The 13,188-nt window shown below is 57.2% G+C and overlaps 1 protein-coding gene across 2 annotated transcripts in view; it reads right to left on the bottom strand.

Moving 5' to 3' along the window:
* The window catches only part of dcaf1 (ddb1 and cul4 associated factor 1), a 96,223-nt gene extending 84,957 nt beyond the window's left edge, over positions 1–11,266 (bottom strand). The window contains exon 1 of one of the 2 annotated variants that reach the window (XM_078543829.1): positions 11,175–11,266. The gene's annotated coding sequence lies outside the window, so the exon portion shown is untranslated. The remainder of the gene's footprint in view (positions 1–11,174) is intronic. The other variant, XM_078543830.1, reaches the window with a different exon arrangement.
* Between the last annotated feature and the right edge of the window lie 1,922 nt (positions 11,267–13,188).

Genomic DNA, 13,188 nt, shown 5'->3' with positions numbered 1-13,188 from the left:
TTGAAGTTTGTATATAAATATAAATTGTTGTTGTGATGATGTGTCTAAGTTGCTGTAGAGTTTGGCTGGGATTGTTGCCCTGATTTTGGGGAGGTTGAGGTTCCAGTGAATTTCAAGGGCTCTGGTAACACGTCATATGGTGATTCCATCAATCACTCTGCTGGTTAAAGATTAAATGCATTTTGTTTTGTTTGCGCATGCAGTGCTTTCTTATCAAGTTCAACATTGCAAACCGGACATCATTGTAGTCACTGTCATAACAAAGATTTTCTGCCCTGCTTTAAGACTTAAACTCCTCACTGACAGTCAGGGAGTTAACATGACCTACATAGGGCATTCTCATTGAACCCTCCTCCCCCTGCCCCCAAGTACTGAAAGAAGCTACCTTCCAGTCTGCAGGCACTGCTTTCTTCAAAATCACCAGAAACAAAATGGATAACACTGAACTCTTCCTATTAACAGCGAGAACATTTTCACCCACTCACAGCCCTAATCCATTTCCCTGTACTATACAAAATATGGGGCAGTGGCAGATATCAGTGGTACATTATCCTTGTTCCAACGAATCTGCAGAGGGAAGACCAGTTGGAAAGTATAGAGAAAGACAATTAACGTTTCGAGTCCTTATGACTCTTCTTCAGAGCCACACGGACTCAAAACGTTAACTCTGTCTTTCCCTCCACAATTGCTGTCAGGCCTGTTGAGTTTTTCCAACACTTTTTTTGTTTCAGATTTCCAGCATCCGCAGTATTTTGCCTTTATGGAAAGTATAGACTTCAGACAAACACGCTGCAGGAACTCAAGTGCATTTGCATGTATTTACAGATATTATCTGGAATCGTGTAACGTTTTGGAAATGCTACTTCTGGTCACGAGGACCTTCAAAACATAGGAAACCCTGGATAAGCCAAATAAAACCACCACACACAGATTTTTGTAGCTGTTAGATGCACCTGTCACAGAAACAAAAGATGCACAGGACCAGAAAAGTTTGCTGCAGTCAGTTTGGCCAGCCACTGTGTCTAGGAAATATCATACAATGCCTTTCATATCCCTGGAACAAATGTTTTTGCCAGATACTTAACCAACTCTGAATTTGTTAATGCAGTCAGGCCCCACTGCCTCCTGTGCAATTAAATTTAAACTGCCTTACACCTCATTAATTTGAAGGCTAATCTCATTACACGGCAGAGCGAACTATTTTAGTGTGAAGACTACCTACAACGCTGAGCAGCGAATTGCTTCACACTCGTTTGGAAATCCATCAAACACAGTCCACCCTATTTTAACTTCCCCTCCTCCCCATGAAAGCTCTGTTGGGCTCCAAGTGGGAGCGTTAATGTTAACAGGATATTTGACTGTGGGAGTATCACTGCCATCACCCCATGTTCTCTCACAAACACACAGGCACTTACAGCAGGAACCAGGAGTTGGAACACTGGTTGATGTTCTGGGTCCAACTATCACCCCATCAGAGATCAGCGAATGCAACAAAACCTGGGAAATAAATCCTGCAACTGTTGTGGTTAATAAGACTCAGCTTCTCACTTCTTACGCAGCTCGGAGAAGAGACTTTGGGGGGTATGGGGTGGTGGTGGTGTGGGAAGCAAGTTATCTTTATGAGCCAGGAAACGTAGAAAATATGAGCAGGAGTAGGTCATTCAGCTCCACGAGCCTGCTGCCGTTCAATATGATCATGGCTGATCCTCTATCTCAACGCCATACTCCTGTTCTTTCCCCATACCCCTTGATGCTTTAGTGTCTAGAAATCTATTTCCCTCTTAAATATATTCAGTGATTTGGCCTCCACAGCCCTCTGTGGTAGAGAATTCTACAGGTTCACCACCCTCTGAGTGAAGAAGCTTCTCCCCATCTCAGTCCTAAATGGCTTGCCCCATATCCTGAAATTGTGATCCCTTATTCTAGATGCGCCCCCCACCCCCCCCCCACCACCCCCCACCCCCTCCCACCTCCTCCAAGCTAGGGGAAACATCCCTACAGCCAGTCTGTCCATCCCTGTCTGAATTTTATATGTTTCAATGAGATCCCCTCTCATTCTTCTAAACTCCAGTGAATACAAGCGTTGTTGGCCCAATCTGTTCCGATACAACAATCCTGCCATCCCAGAAATCAGCCTGATGAACCTTCGCTGCACTCCCTCTATGTCAAGTATATCCTTTCTTAGGTAAGGAGACCAAAACTGCACACAATGCTCCTGGTGTGGTGTCACCAAGGCCCTGTACAGCTGCATTAAGACATCCTTGCTCCAGTACTCAAGTCCTCTCGCAATGAAACTCTTTCGAGTTATCAACAGTCACAGATTGCAACGCTTTCGAGTACAATCACAGTTCTTGGTTTTCCGGGAGTGGGACATGAACCCACAACCCTCTGATTCAAAGGCGAGGGTGCTATGAACTGAGCCACAGCTGACACCTCCCCTCTTGCAATGAAACTTTTTTGAGTTATCAACAGTCACAGATTGCAACTCTTTCGAGTACAATCACAGTTCTTGGTTTCCGGGAGTGGGACATGAACCCACAACCCTCTGATTCAAAGGCGAGGGTGCTATGAACTGAGCCACAGCTGACACCTCCCCTCTCGCAATGAAATTCTTTTGAGTTATCAACAGTCACAGATTGCAACTCTTTCGAGTACAATCACAGTTCTTGGTTTCCGGGAGTGGGACATGAACCCACAACCCTCTGATTCAAAGGCGAGGGTGCTATGAACTGAGCCACAGCTGACACCTCCCCTCTTGCAATGAAACTCTTTCGAGTTATCAACAGTCACAGATTGCAACTCTTTCGAGTACGATCACAGTTCTTGGTTTCCGGGAGTGGGGCATGAACCCACAACCCTCTGATTCAAAGGCGAGGGTGCTATGAACTGAGCCACAGCTGACACCTCCCCTCTTGCAATGAAACTCTTTCGAGTTATCAACAGTCACAGATTGCAACTCTTTCAAGTACGATCACAGTTCTTGGTTTCCAGGAGTGGGACATGAACCCACAACCCTCTGATTCAAAGGCGAGGGTGCTATGAACTGAGCCACAGCTGACACCTCCCCTCTCGCAATGAAACTCTTTCGAGTTATCAACAGTCACAGATTGCAACTCTTTCGAGTACAATCACAGTTCTTGGTTTCCGGGAGTGGGACGTGAACCCACAACCCTCTGATTCAAAGGCGAGGGTGCTATGGCAATGAAGGTGAACATACTATTTGCCTTCTTAACTGCTTGCTGCACCTGCATGCTGGCTTTCAGTGATTGGTGCACAAGGATACCCAGGCCGCTTTGTACATCAACATTTCCCAATCTATCACCATTTAAATAATACTCTGCCATTCTGCTTTTCCTACTGAAGTGGATAACTTCACACTTATCCACGTTATACTGCATCTGCCATATATTTGTCCACTCACTCAATTTGTCTAAATTGCCTTGAAGCCTCTTAACATCCTCCTCACCACTCACATTCCCACCAAGTTTTGTGTCATCAGCAAACTTGGAAATATTACATTTGGCTCCCTCATCCAAATGATTGATATATATTGTGAATAGCTGGGGCCCAAGCACTGATCCCTGTGGCACCCCACTAGTCACCACCTGCCATTCCAAAAAAGACCCATTTATTCCTACTTTGTTTCCTGTCTCCATAACCAATTCTCAATCCATGCCAATATATTAACCCAATCCCGTGCTCTTGTTTGCACACTAACCTCTTATGTGAGACTTTATCAAAAGCTTTCTGAAAATCCAAATACACCACATCCACTGATTCTCCCTTATCTATTTTGCTCGTTACATCCTCAAAAAACTCCAGTACATTTGTCAAACATGATTTCCCTTTCATAAATCCATGTTGATTTTGTCTAATCCCGCTGATATTTTCTAAGTATCCTGTTATCACATCCTTTATAATAGACTCTAGCATTTTCCCTACCACTGATGTTAGGCTAACCAGTCTGTAACGCCCTGTTTTCTCCCTCCCTCCTTTTTTTTAAAAAAAAGTGAGGTTACATTTGCCACCCTCCAATCTGCCGGGACCGTTCCAGAATCTACAGAATTTTGGAAGATGACAACCAACTTCCTTTAGTATCCTGGGATGTAGTTTACCAGGCCCTGGGGATTTATCGACTTTCAGTCCCAGACGGTGAACCAGGCATATGGTACAGCAAGGGCTTCTGAACGTCACAGGTGCTAGGAGAGCTTAAGCCATTGCGTCTTATTGCCAGCAATGCTGCGTTGCAGCAAGCTAATCTCATCAGCATTATCTGTAATTTATGTCAAGACAAAGCTAACACATGTCATAGGCATGTACACACAGAACATGTCGCTGCAGGTGTCCGTTGGAAATAAACATGAGCATGGCTCACAAGAAATTCTCCATTCACTAGATGGTTCAACAAGCAACAGTTCGCTCCCCATTAGCCCTTGATCATAATAAAAGACCAAACTGCTGGAGACATGGACTGCTATTGCAGCGCAACTCAAAGTGCAGCTCCAATTACCGTCAGCCTCCTTTCATTTTATTGCTTGCCATATTTCACTTAAACTTGCCGGAAGCTACTGTGCAGACTAAAAGTAAGCTATCTGGGTCTGAAGTGCCATTTGTCACCTGGCACAGATCTACCAACTGGCTCATTTCCAACACATGGTGGGGCTCTCCACATTTCAACCCCACTGCCAACAAAACGCACAGGAAAGCAGTTGGCTGTTTCGCCTCCCCTTTGCACTCCAATTGACAATGGGGCTCATGCTGAATTCGGAGTTCAGTGCTAAACAGTTTCGAAGTCAGATAAAAGCCTTTCATTTCAATCAATACCACATCCCTCAAGAAAACACAGATGGCAGATGCCTCATCCTGCGCGCCATATCACTTAATAGCGTGAGTGCGTTACATGTAGCTATTGAGGGATCACCCTCCCCCTGAATTTCAGTAAAAAACAATGAGCACACTGGTGTATAAATTAGCACCTTCCCAGGTCACTAAAAAACCACAATGGCTGTAATAACAAAATTAGTTTAATTGAGATTACTTAGACTCAAGCTGCTTGAAATAATTGCTGCTGGCTCCTCCCCCCACACTCTGCCGGCCCCTCAACTCCACTCCCCCAAACTCCGCCGGCCCCTCAACTCCGCCCCCCCACCCCTCAACTCCGCCCCCCCACCCCCCAACTCCGCCCCCCCAACTCCGCTGGGCCATCCCCTCAGCCCCACACTTCCTGCTGGCCCCTACCCTGACCCCACATTCCACAAGCCCCTCCCCTCCATCCATACTCAGCTGGCCCCGCCCCTTCTTCCTTGCACCCTGCCGATCCCTCCCCTTTGCACCCCACGCTCCATTGGTTCCCACTCCATTGGTTCCGCTCATCTTCCCAGCCCCACCCACTGCCCTGGTCCCCCTGATCCTCTAACCCTTCTCCTACACACCACTGGCCCCTCCCCCCTCACTCCTCCGGCCCTCCACACACTCCCTCCGGCCCCTCCCACTAATACCCATCCGGCCCCTCCCCCTCCCCCTCCCGCCCCCCCCCCCCCCTCCAGCCCCCCACACACTCCTCACACCCGTCCTGCCTCCCCCTCCAGCCCCCCACACACTCCTCACACCTGTCCTGCCGCCCACATCCAACCGTCCGGCCCCGCCGCCCCTCCCCCCCACTCCTTTGGCCCCACCCCCCTCCTTTGGCCCCACCCCCCTCCCCCACACTCCTTTGGCCCCACCCCCTCCCCCCACACTCCTTTGGCCCCACCCCCCTCCCCCACACTCCTTTGGCCCCACCCCCCTCCCCCACACTCCTTTGGCCCCACCCCCCTCCCCCACACTCCTTTGGCCCCACCCCCCTCCCCCACACTCCTTTGGCCCCACCCCCCTCCCCCACACTCCTTTGGCCCCACCCCCCTCCCCCACACTCCTTTGGCCCCACCCCCCTCCCCCACACTCCTTTGGCCCCACCCCCCTCCCCCACACTCCTTTGGCCCCACCCCCCTCCCCCACACTCCTTTGGCCCCACCCCCCTCCCCCACACTCCTTTGGCCCCACCCCCCTCCCCCACACTCTTTTGGCCCCACCCCCCTCCCCCACACTCTTTTGGCCCCACCCCCCTCCCCCACTCCTTTGGCCCCACCCCCCTCCCCCACACTCCTTTGGCCCCACCCCCCTCCCCCACACTCCTTTGGCCCCACCCCCCCCTCACACTCCTTTGGCCCCACACTCCTTTGGCCCCTCCCCCACACTCCTTTGGCCCCTCCCCCACACTCCTTTGGCCCCCCTCCCTCACACTCCTTTGGCCCCCCCCTCCCTCACACTCCTTTGGCCCCCCCCCTCCCTCACACTCCTTTGGCCCCCCCCTCCCCCACACTCCTTTGGCCCCTCCCCCACACTCCTTTGGCCCCTCCCTCACACTCCTTTGGCCCCCCCTCCCTCACACTCCTTTGGCCCCACCGCCCCCCCCCCTCACACTCCTTTGGCCCCACACTCCTTTGGCCCCCCCCCCCACACTCCTTTGGCCCCACACTCCTTTGGCCCCTCCCCCACACTCCTTTGGCCCCTCCCCCACACTCCTTTGGCCCCACACTCCTTTGGCCCCACACTCCTTTGTCCCCTCCCTCACACTCCTTTGCCCCCCCCCCTCCCTCACACTCCTTTGGCCCCCCCCCCTCCCTCACACTCCTTTGGCCCCCCCTCCCTCACACTCCTTTGGCCCCCCCCCCCCTCCCTCGGCCCTCCCCCCCCTCCCTCACACTCCTTTGCCCCCCCCTCCCCCTCCCTCACACTCCTTTGGCCCCACCCCCCCCCCCCCTCACACTCCTTTGGCCCCCCCCCACACTCCTTTGGCCCCACACTCCTTTGGCCCCTCCCCCACACTCCTTTGGCCCCACACTCCTTTGGCCCCTCCCCCACACTCCTTTGGCCCCTCCCTCACACTCCTTTGGCCCCCCCCTCCCTCACACTCCTTTGCCCCCCCCTCCCTCACACTCCTTTGGCCCCTCCCCCACACTCCTTTGGCCCCTCCCTCACACTCCTTTGGCCCCCCCTCCCTCACACTCCTTTGGCCCCCCCTCCCTCACACTCCTTTGGCCCCCCCCCCCCCTCACACTCCTTTGGCCCCACACTCCTTTGGCCCCCCCCCCACACTCCTTTGGCCCCACACTCCTTTGGCCCCACACTCCTTTGTCCCCTCCCTCACACTCCTTTGCCCCCCCCCTCCCTCACACTCCTTTGGCCCCCCCCCTCCCTCACACTCCTTTGGCCCCCCCCCCCCTCCCTCGGCCCCCCCCCCCCTCCCTCACACTCCTTTGCCCCCCCCTCCCCCTCCCTCACACTCCTTTGGCCCCCCCCCCTCCCTCACACTCCTTTGGCCCCCCCCCCCCTCACACTCCTTTGGCCCCCCCCCCCTCACACTCCTTTGGCCCCCCCCCCCTCACACTCCTTTGGCCCCACACTCCTTTGGCCCCCCCCCCCCTCACACTCCTTTGGCCCCCCCCCCCTCACACTCCTTTGGCCCCACACTCCTTTGGCCCCCCCCCCCTCACACTCCTTTGGCCCCACACTCCTTTGGCGCCCCTCCCTCACACTCCTTTGGCGCCCCTCCCTCACACTCCTTTGGCGCCCCTCCCTCACACTCCTTTGCCCCCCCCCCCACACTCCTTTGCCCCCCCCCCTCACACTCCTTTGCCCCCCCCCTCACACTCCTTTGCCCCCCCCCTCACACTCCTTTGCCCCCCCCCCCACACTCCTTTGCCCCCCCCCCTCACACTCCTTTGCCCCCCCCCCCTCACACTCCTTTGCCCCCCCCCCCCCCCCCCTCACACTCCTTTGGCCCCTCCCCCACACTCCTTTGGCCCCTCCCCCACACTCCTTTGGCCGCCCCCCCCCCCCCTCACACTCCTTTGGCCCCCCCCCTCCCTCCCTCACACTCCTTTGGCCCCCCCCCCTCCCTCCCTCACACTCCTTTGGCCCCCCCCCCTCCCTCCCTCACACTCCTTTGGCCCCCCCCCTCCCTCCCTCACACTCCTTTGGCCCCTCCCTCCCTCACACTCCTTTGGCCCCTCCCTCCCTCACACTCCTTTGGCCCCCCCCCTCCCTCCCTCCCTCACACTCCTTTGGCCCCCCCCCTCCCTCCCTCCCTCACACTCCTTTGGCCCCCCCCCTCCCTCCCTCCCTCACACTCCTTTGGCCCCCCCCCTCCCTCCCTCCCTCACACTCCTTTGGCCCCCCCCCTCCCTCCCTCCCTCACACTCCTTTGGCCCCCCCCCTCCCTCCCTCCCTCACACTCCTTTGGCCCCCCCCCTCCCTCCCTCCCTCACACTCCTTTGGCCCCCCCCCTCCCTCCCTCCCTCACACTCCTTTGGCCCCCCCCCTCCCTCCCTCCCTCACACTCCTTTGGCCCCCCCCCTCCCTCACACTCCTTTGGCCCCCCCCCTCCCTCCCTCCCTCACACTCCTTTGGCCCCCCCCTCCCTCCCTCCCTCACACTCCTTTGGCCCCCCCCCTCCCTCCCTCCCTCACACTCCTTTGGCCCCCCCCCCTCCCTCCCTCACACTCCTTTGGCCCCCCCCTCCCTCCCTCCCTCACACTCCTTTGGCCCCCCCCCTCCCTCCCCCTCCCTCACACTCCTTTGGCCCCCCCCCTCCCTCCCTCCCTCACACTCCTTTGGCCCCCCCCCTCCCTCCCTCCCTCACACTCCTTTGGCCCCCCCCCTCCCTCCCTCCCTCACACTCCTTTGGCCCCCCCCCTCCCTCCCTCCCTCACACTCCTTTGGCCCCCCCCCTCCCTCACACTCCTTTGGCCCCCCCCCTCCCTCCCTCCCTCACACTCCTTTGGCCCCCCCCCTCCCTCCCTCCCTCACACTCCTTTGGCCCCCCCCCTCCCTCCCTCACACTCCTTTGGCCCCCTCCCTCCCTCACACTCCTTTGGCCCCCCCCTCCCTCCCTCCCTCACACTCCTTTGGCCCCCTCCCTCCCTCACACTCCTTTGGCCCCCCCCTCCCTCCCTCCCTCCCTCACACTCCTTTGGCCCCCCCCCTCCCTCCCTCCCTCCCTCACACTCCTTTGCCCCCCCCCTCCCTCCCTCCCTCCCTCACACTCCTTTGGCCCCCCCCCCCTCCCTCCCTCCCTCACACTCCTTTGGCCCCCCCCTCCCTCCCTCCCTCCCTCACACTCCTTTGGCCCCCCCCCTCCCTCCCTCCCTCACACTCCTTTGGCCCCCCCCTCCCTCCCTCCCTCACACTCCTTTGGCCCCCCCCCCTCCCTCCCTCCCTCACACTCCTTTGGCCCCCCCCCCTCCCTCACACTCCTTTGGCCCCCCCCCCTCCCTCACACTCCTTTGGCCCCCCCCCTCCCTCCCTCCCTCACACTCCTTTGGCCCCCCCCCTCCCTCCCTCCCTCACACTCCTTTGGCCTCCCTCCCTCACACTCCTTTGGCCTCCCTCCCTCACACTCCTTTGGCCCCCCCCCTCCCTCCCTCCCTCACACTCCTTTGGCCCCCCCCCCTCCCTCCCTCCCTCACACTCCTTTGGCCCCCCCCCCTCCCTCACACTCCTTTGGCCCCCCCCCCTCCCTCACACTCCTTTGGCCCCCCCCTCCCTCCCTCCCTCCCTCACACTCCTTTGGCCCCCCCCTCCCTCCCTCCCTCCCTCACACTCCTTTGGCCCCTCCCTCCCTCACACTCCTTTGGCCCCCCCCTCCCTCCCTCCCTCCCTCACACTCCTTTGGCCCCCCCCCCTCCCTCACACTCCTTTGGCCCCCCCCCCTCCCTCACACTCCTTTGGCCCCCCCCCTCCCTCCCTCCCTCACACTCCTTTGGCCCCCCCCCTCCCTCCCTCCCTCACACTCCTTTGGCCTCCCTCCCTCACACTCCTTTGGCCTCCCTCCCTCACACTCCTTTGGCCCCCCCCCTCCCTCCCTCCCTCACACTCCTTTGGCCCCCCCCCCTCCCTCCCTCCCTCACACTCCTTTGGCCCCCCCCCCTCCCTCACACTCCTTTGGCCCCCCCCCCTCCCTCACACTCCTTTGGCCCCCCCCTCCCTCCCTCCCTCCCTCACACTCCTTTGGCCCCCCCCTCCCTCCCTCCCTCCCTCACACTCCTTTGGCCCCCCCCCCTCCCTCACACTCCTTTGGCCCCCCCCCCTCCCTCACACTCCTTTGGCCCCCCCCTCCCTCCCTCCCTCCCTCACACTCCTTTGGCCCCCCCCTCCCTCCCTCCCTCCCTCACACTCCTTTGGCCCCTCCCTCCCTCACACTCCTTTGGCCCCCCCCTCCCTCCCTCCCTCCCTCACACTCCTTTGGCCCCCCCCCTCCCTCACACTCCTTTGGCCCCCCCCCCCTCCCTCACACTCCTTTGGCCCCCCCCCTCCCTCCCTCCCTCACACTCCTTTGGCCCCCCCCCTCCCTCCCTCCCTCACACTCCTTTGGCCTCCCTCCCTCACACTCCTTTGGCCTCCCTCCCTCACACTCCTTTGGCCCCCCCCCCCTCCCTCCCTCCCTCACACTCCTTTGGCCCCCCCCCCTCCCTCCCTCCCTCACACTCCTTTGGCCCCCCCCCCTCCCTCACACTCCTTTGGCCCCCCCCCCTCCCTCACACTCCTTTGGCCCCCCCCTCCCTCCCTCCCTCCCTCACACTCCTTTGGCCCCCCCCTCCCTCCCTCCCTCCCTCACACTCCTTTGGCCCCTCCCTCCCTCACACTCCTTTGGCCCCCCCCTCCCTCCCTCCCTCCCTCCCTCACACTCCTTTGGCCCCCCCCCCTCCCTCACACTCCTTTGGCCCCCCCCCCTCCCTCCCTCACACTCCTTTGGCCCCACCCCCCCTCACACTCCTTTGGCCCCACCCCCTCTTAGTCTCTCATTCCTCTCCCCCAAACCCGCACATCCCCCCTCCCCCCCGGCTGTCGCCTCCTCCCCCACTCCCCCTTCCAGCTTCTCTCCCTGAGAGGCCGGTCCCCTCTCCCCACCCGTGTATCCTCGAGCCCCCGGGCACGTCTCTGGTCCACGTGTTGTCCGGGGCTCTGTTTACCCGGCCAGTCCCCGCCAGGAGGCCAGGGCCTCGCTCCCTTTCCCGCTGTCCCCGGCAAGCCATTCCCCGGCTCCAGCGGCCGCACTGCGCTCGCTCTTCCCTTGCGGACCCGCCGTGCCTCAGCCCCTGCTGCTTCCTGCGTCCATGCAGACTCTTACTTACCTTGCTATCCCACAGCGCTGATCTCGGCCTGGGTCTCAGCCTCGGGGCCCCGGCTGCTGAGCTCCGCGCTCCCGGACACTGAGTAATGGCGGCGACGGCGGCCGGACGCACCGTGACGCAACCACGCCAACGCGTGCGGCCCCTGAGCATCATGGGGGTTGCAGTTCGGCCATTACTGCTCATGCGCATTACAGTCTCCCTCACGCGCACCATGTGTAAGTAAAAAATTTAGCCTCGCCGACAGGACAGCATTGGCTGTACTTTTACAGAACTTTATTCCACTTACATTGTATTTCTGTTTTAACTTCGAGTCTAGTAAAGCACTAGGCTTATAGTACACACACCCCCTCACTAATACATACTCTCTCACCTCTCACACACCCCTCACTAATACATACTCTCGCCTCTCACACACCCCTCACTAATACATACTCTCGCCTATCACACACACACACCCCTCACTAATACATACTCTCACCTCTCTCTCACACACACCCCTCACTAATACATACTCTCGCCTATCACACACACACACCCCTCACTAATACATACTCTCGCCTCTCACACACACACACCCCTCACTAATACATACTCTCACCTCTCTCACACACACACCCCTCACTAATACATACTCTCACCTCTCTCTCACACACACCCCTCACTAATACATACTCTCACCTCTCTCTCACGCACACTCACTCTCACACACTCTCTCTCTCACACACTCTCTCTCTCACACACACACCCCTCACTAATACATACTCTCACCTCTCTCACACACACACCCCTCACTAATACATACTCTCACCTCTCTCTCTCACACACACTCTCTCACACACACACCCCTCACTAATACATACTCCCACCTCTCTCACACACACACACTCTCTCACACACACCCCTCACTAATACATACTCTCACCTCTCTCACACACACACACTCTCTCACACACACACCCCTCACTAATACATACTCTCACCTCTCTCTCTCACACACACTCTCTCACACACACACCCCTCACTAATACATACTCCCACCTCTCTCACACACACACACTCTCTCACACACACCCCTCACTAATACATACTCTCACCTCTCTCACACACACACACTCTCTCACACACACACCCCTCACTAATACATACTCTCACCTCTCTCTCTCACACACTCTCTCTCACACACACACCCCTCACTAATACATACTCTCACCTCTCTCTCTCACACACTCTCTCTCTCACACACACCCCTCAGCTCTCTCTCACATACACTCTCTCACACACACCCCTCACTATTACATACTCTCACCTCTCACTCACACACACTCTCACTCACACCCCTCACTAATACATACTCTCACCTCTCTCTCACACACACACCCCTCACTAATACATACTCGCACCTCTCTCTCACACACACTCACTGTCACACACACCCCTGACTAATATATACTCTCAACTCTCTATCACACACACCCCTTACTAATACATACTCTCACCTCTCTCTCACACACACTCCCTCTCTCACAAACACACACCCCTCACTAATACATACTCTCACACCTCTCTCTCACGCACACTCTCTCTCACGCACACTCTCTCTCACGCACACTCTCTCTCACGCACACTCTCTCTCACGCACACTCTCTCTCACGCACACTCTCTCTCACGCACACTCTCTCTCACACACACACCCCTCACTAATACGTACTCTCACCTCTCTATCACACACACTCTCTCTTACATACACTCTCTCTTACACACACACACCCCTGACTAATACATACACTCAACTCTCTCACACACACACCCCTCACTAATACATACTCTCACCTCTCTCTCACACACATTCTCTCTCACACACACACCCCTTACTAATACATACTCTCACCTCTCTCTCACACACACTCTCTCACTCACACACACACCCCTCACTAATACATACTCTCACCTCTCACACAAAGTCTCTCTCTCTCACACACACACCACTCACTAATACATCCTCTCACCTCTCACA

Source organism: Cetorhinus maximus, chromosome 6 (genome assembly GCF_964194155.1).
Source record: "Cetorhinus maximus chromosome 6, sCetMax3.hap1.1, whole genome shotgun sequence".
Lineage (NCBI taxonomy): Eukaryota > Metazoa > Chordata > Chondrichthyes > Lamniformes > Cetorhinidae > Cetorhinus > Cetorhinus maximus.
The sequence above is the reverse complement of the archived record's forward strand: the minus strand, read 5'-3'. Positions and strand labels throughout refer to the sequence as shown.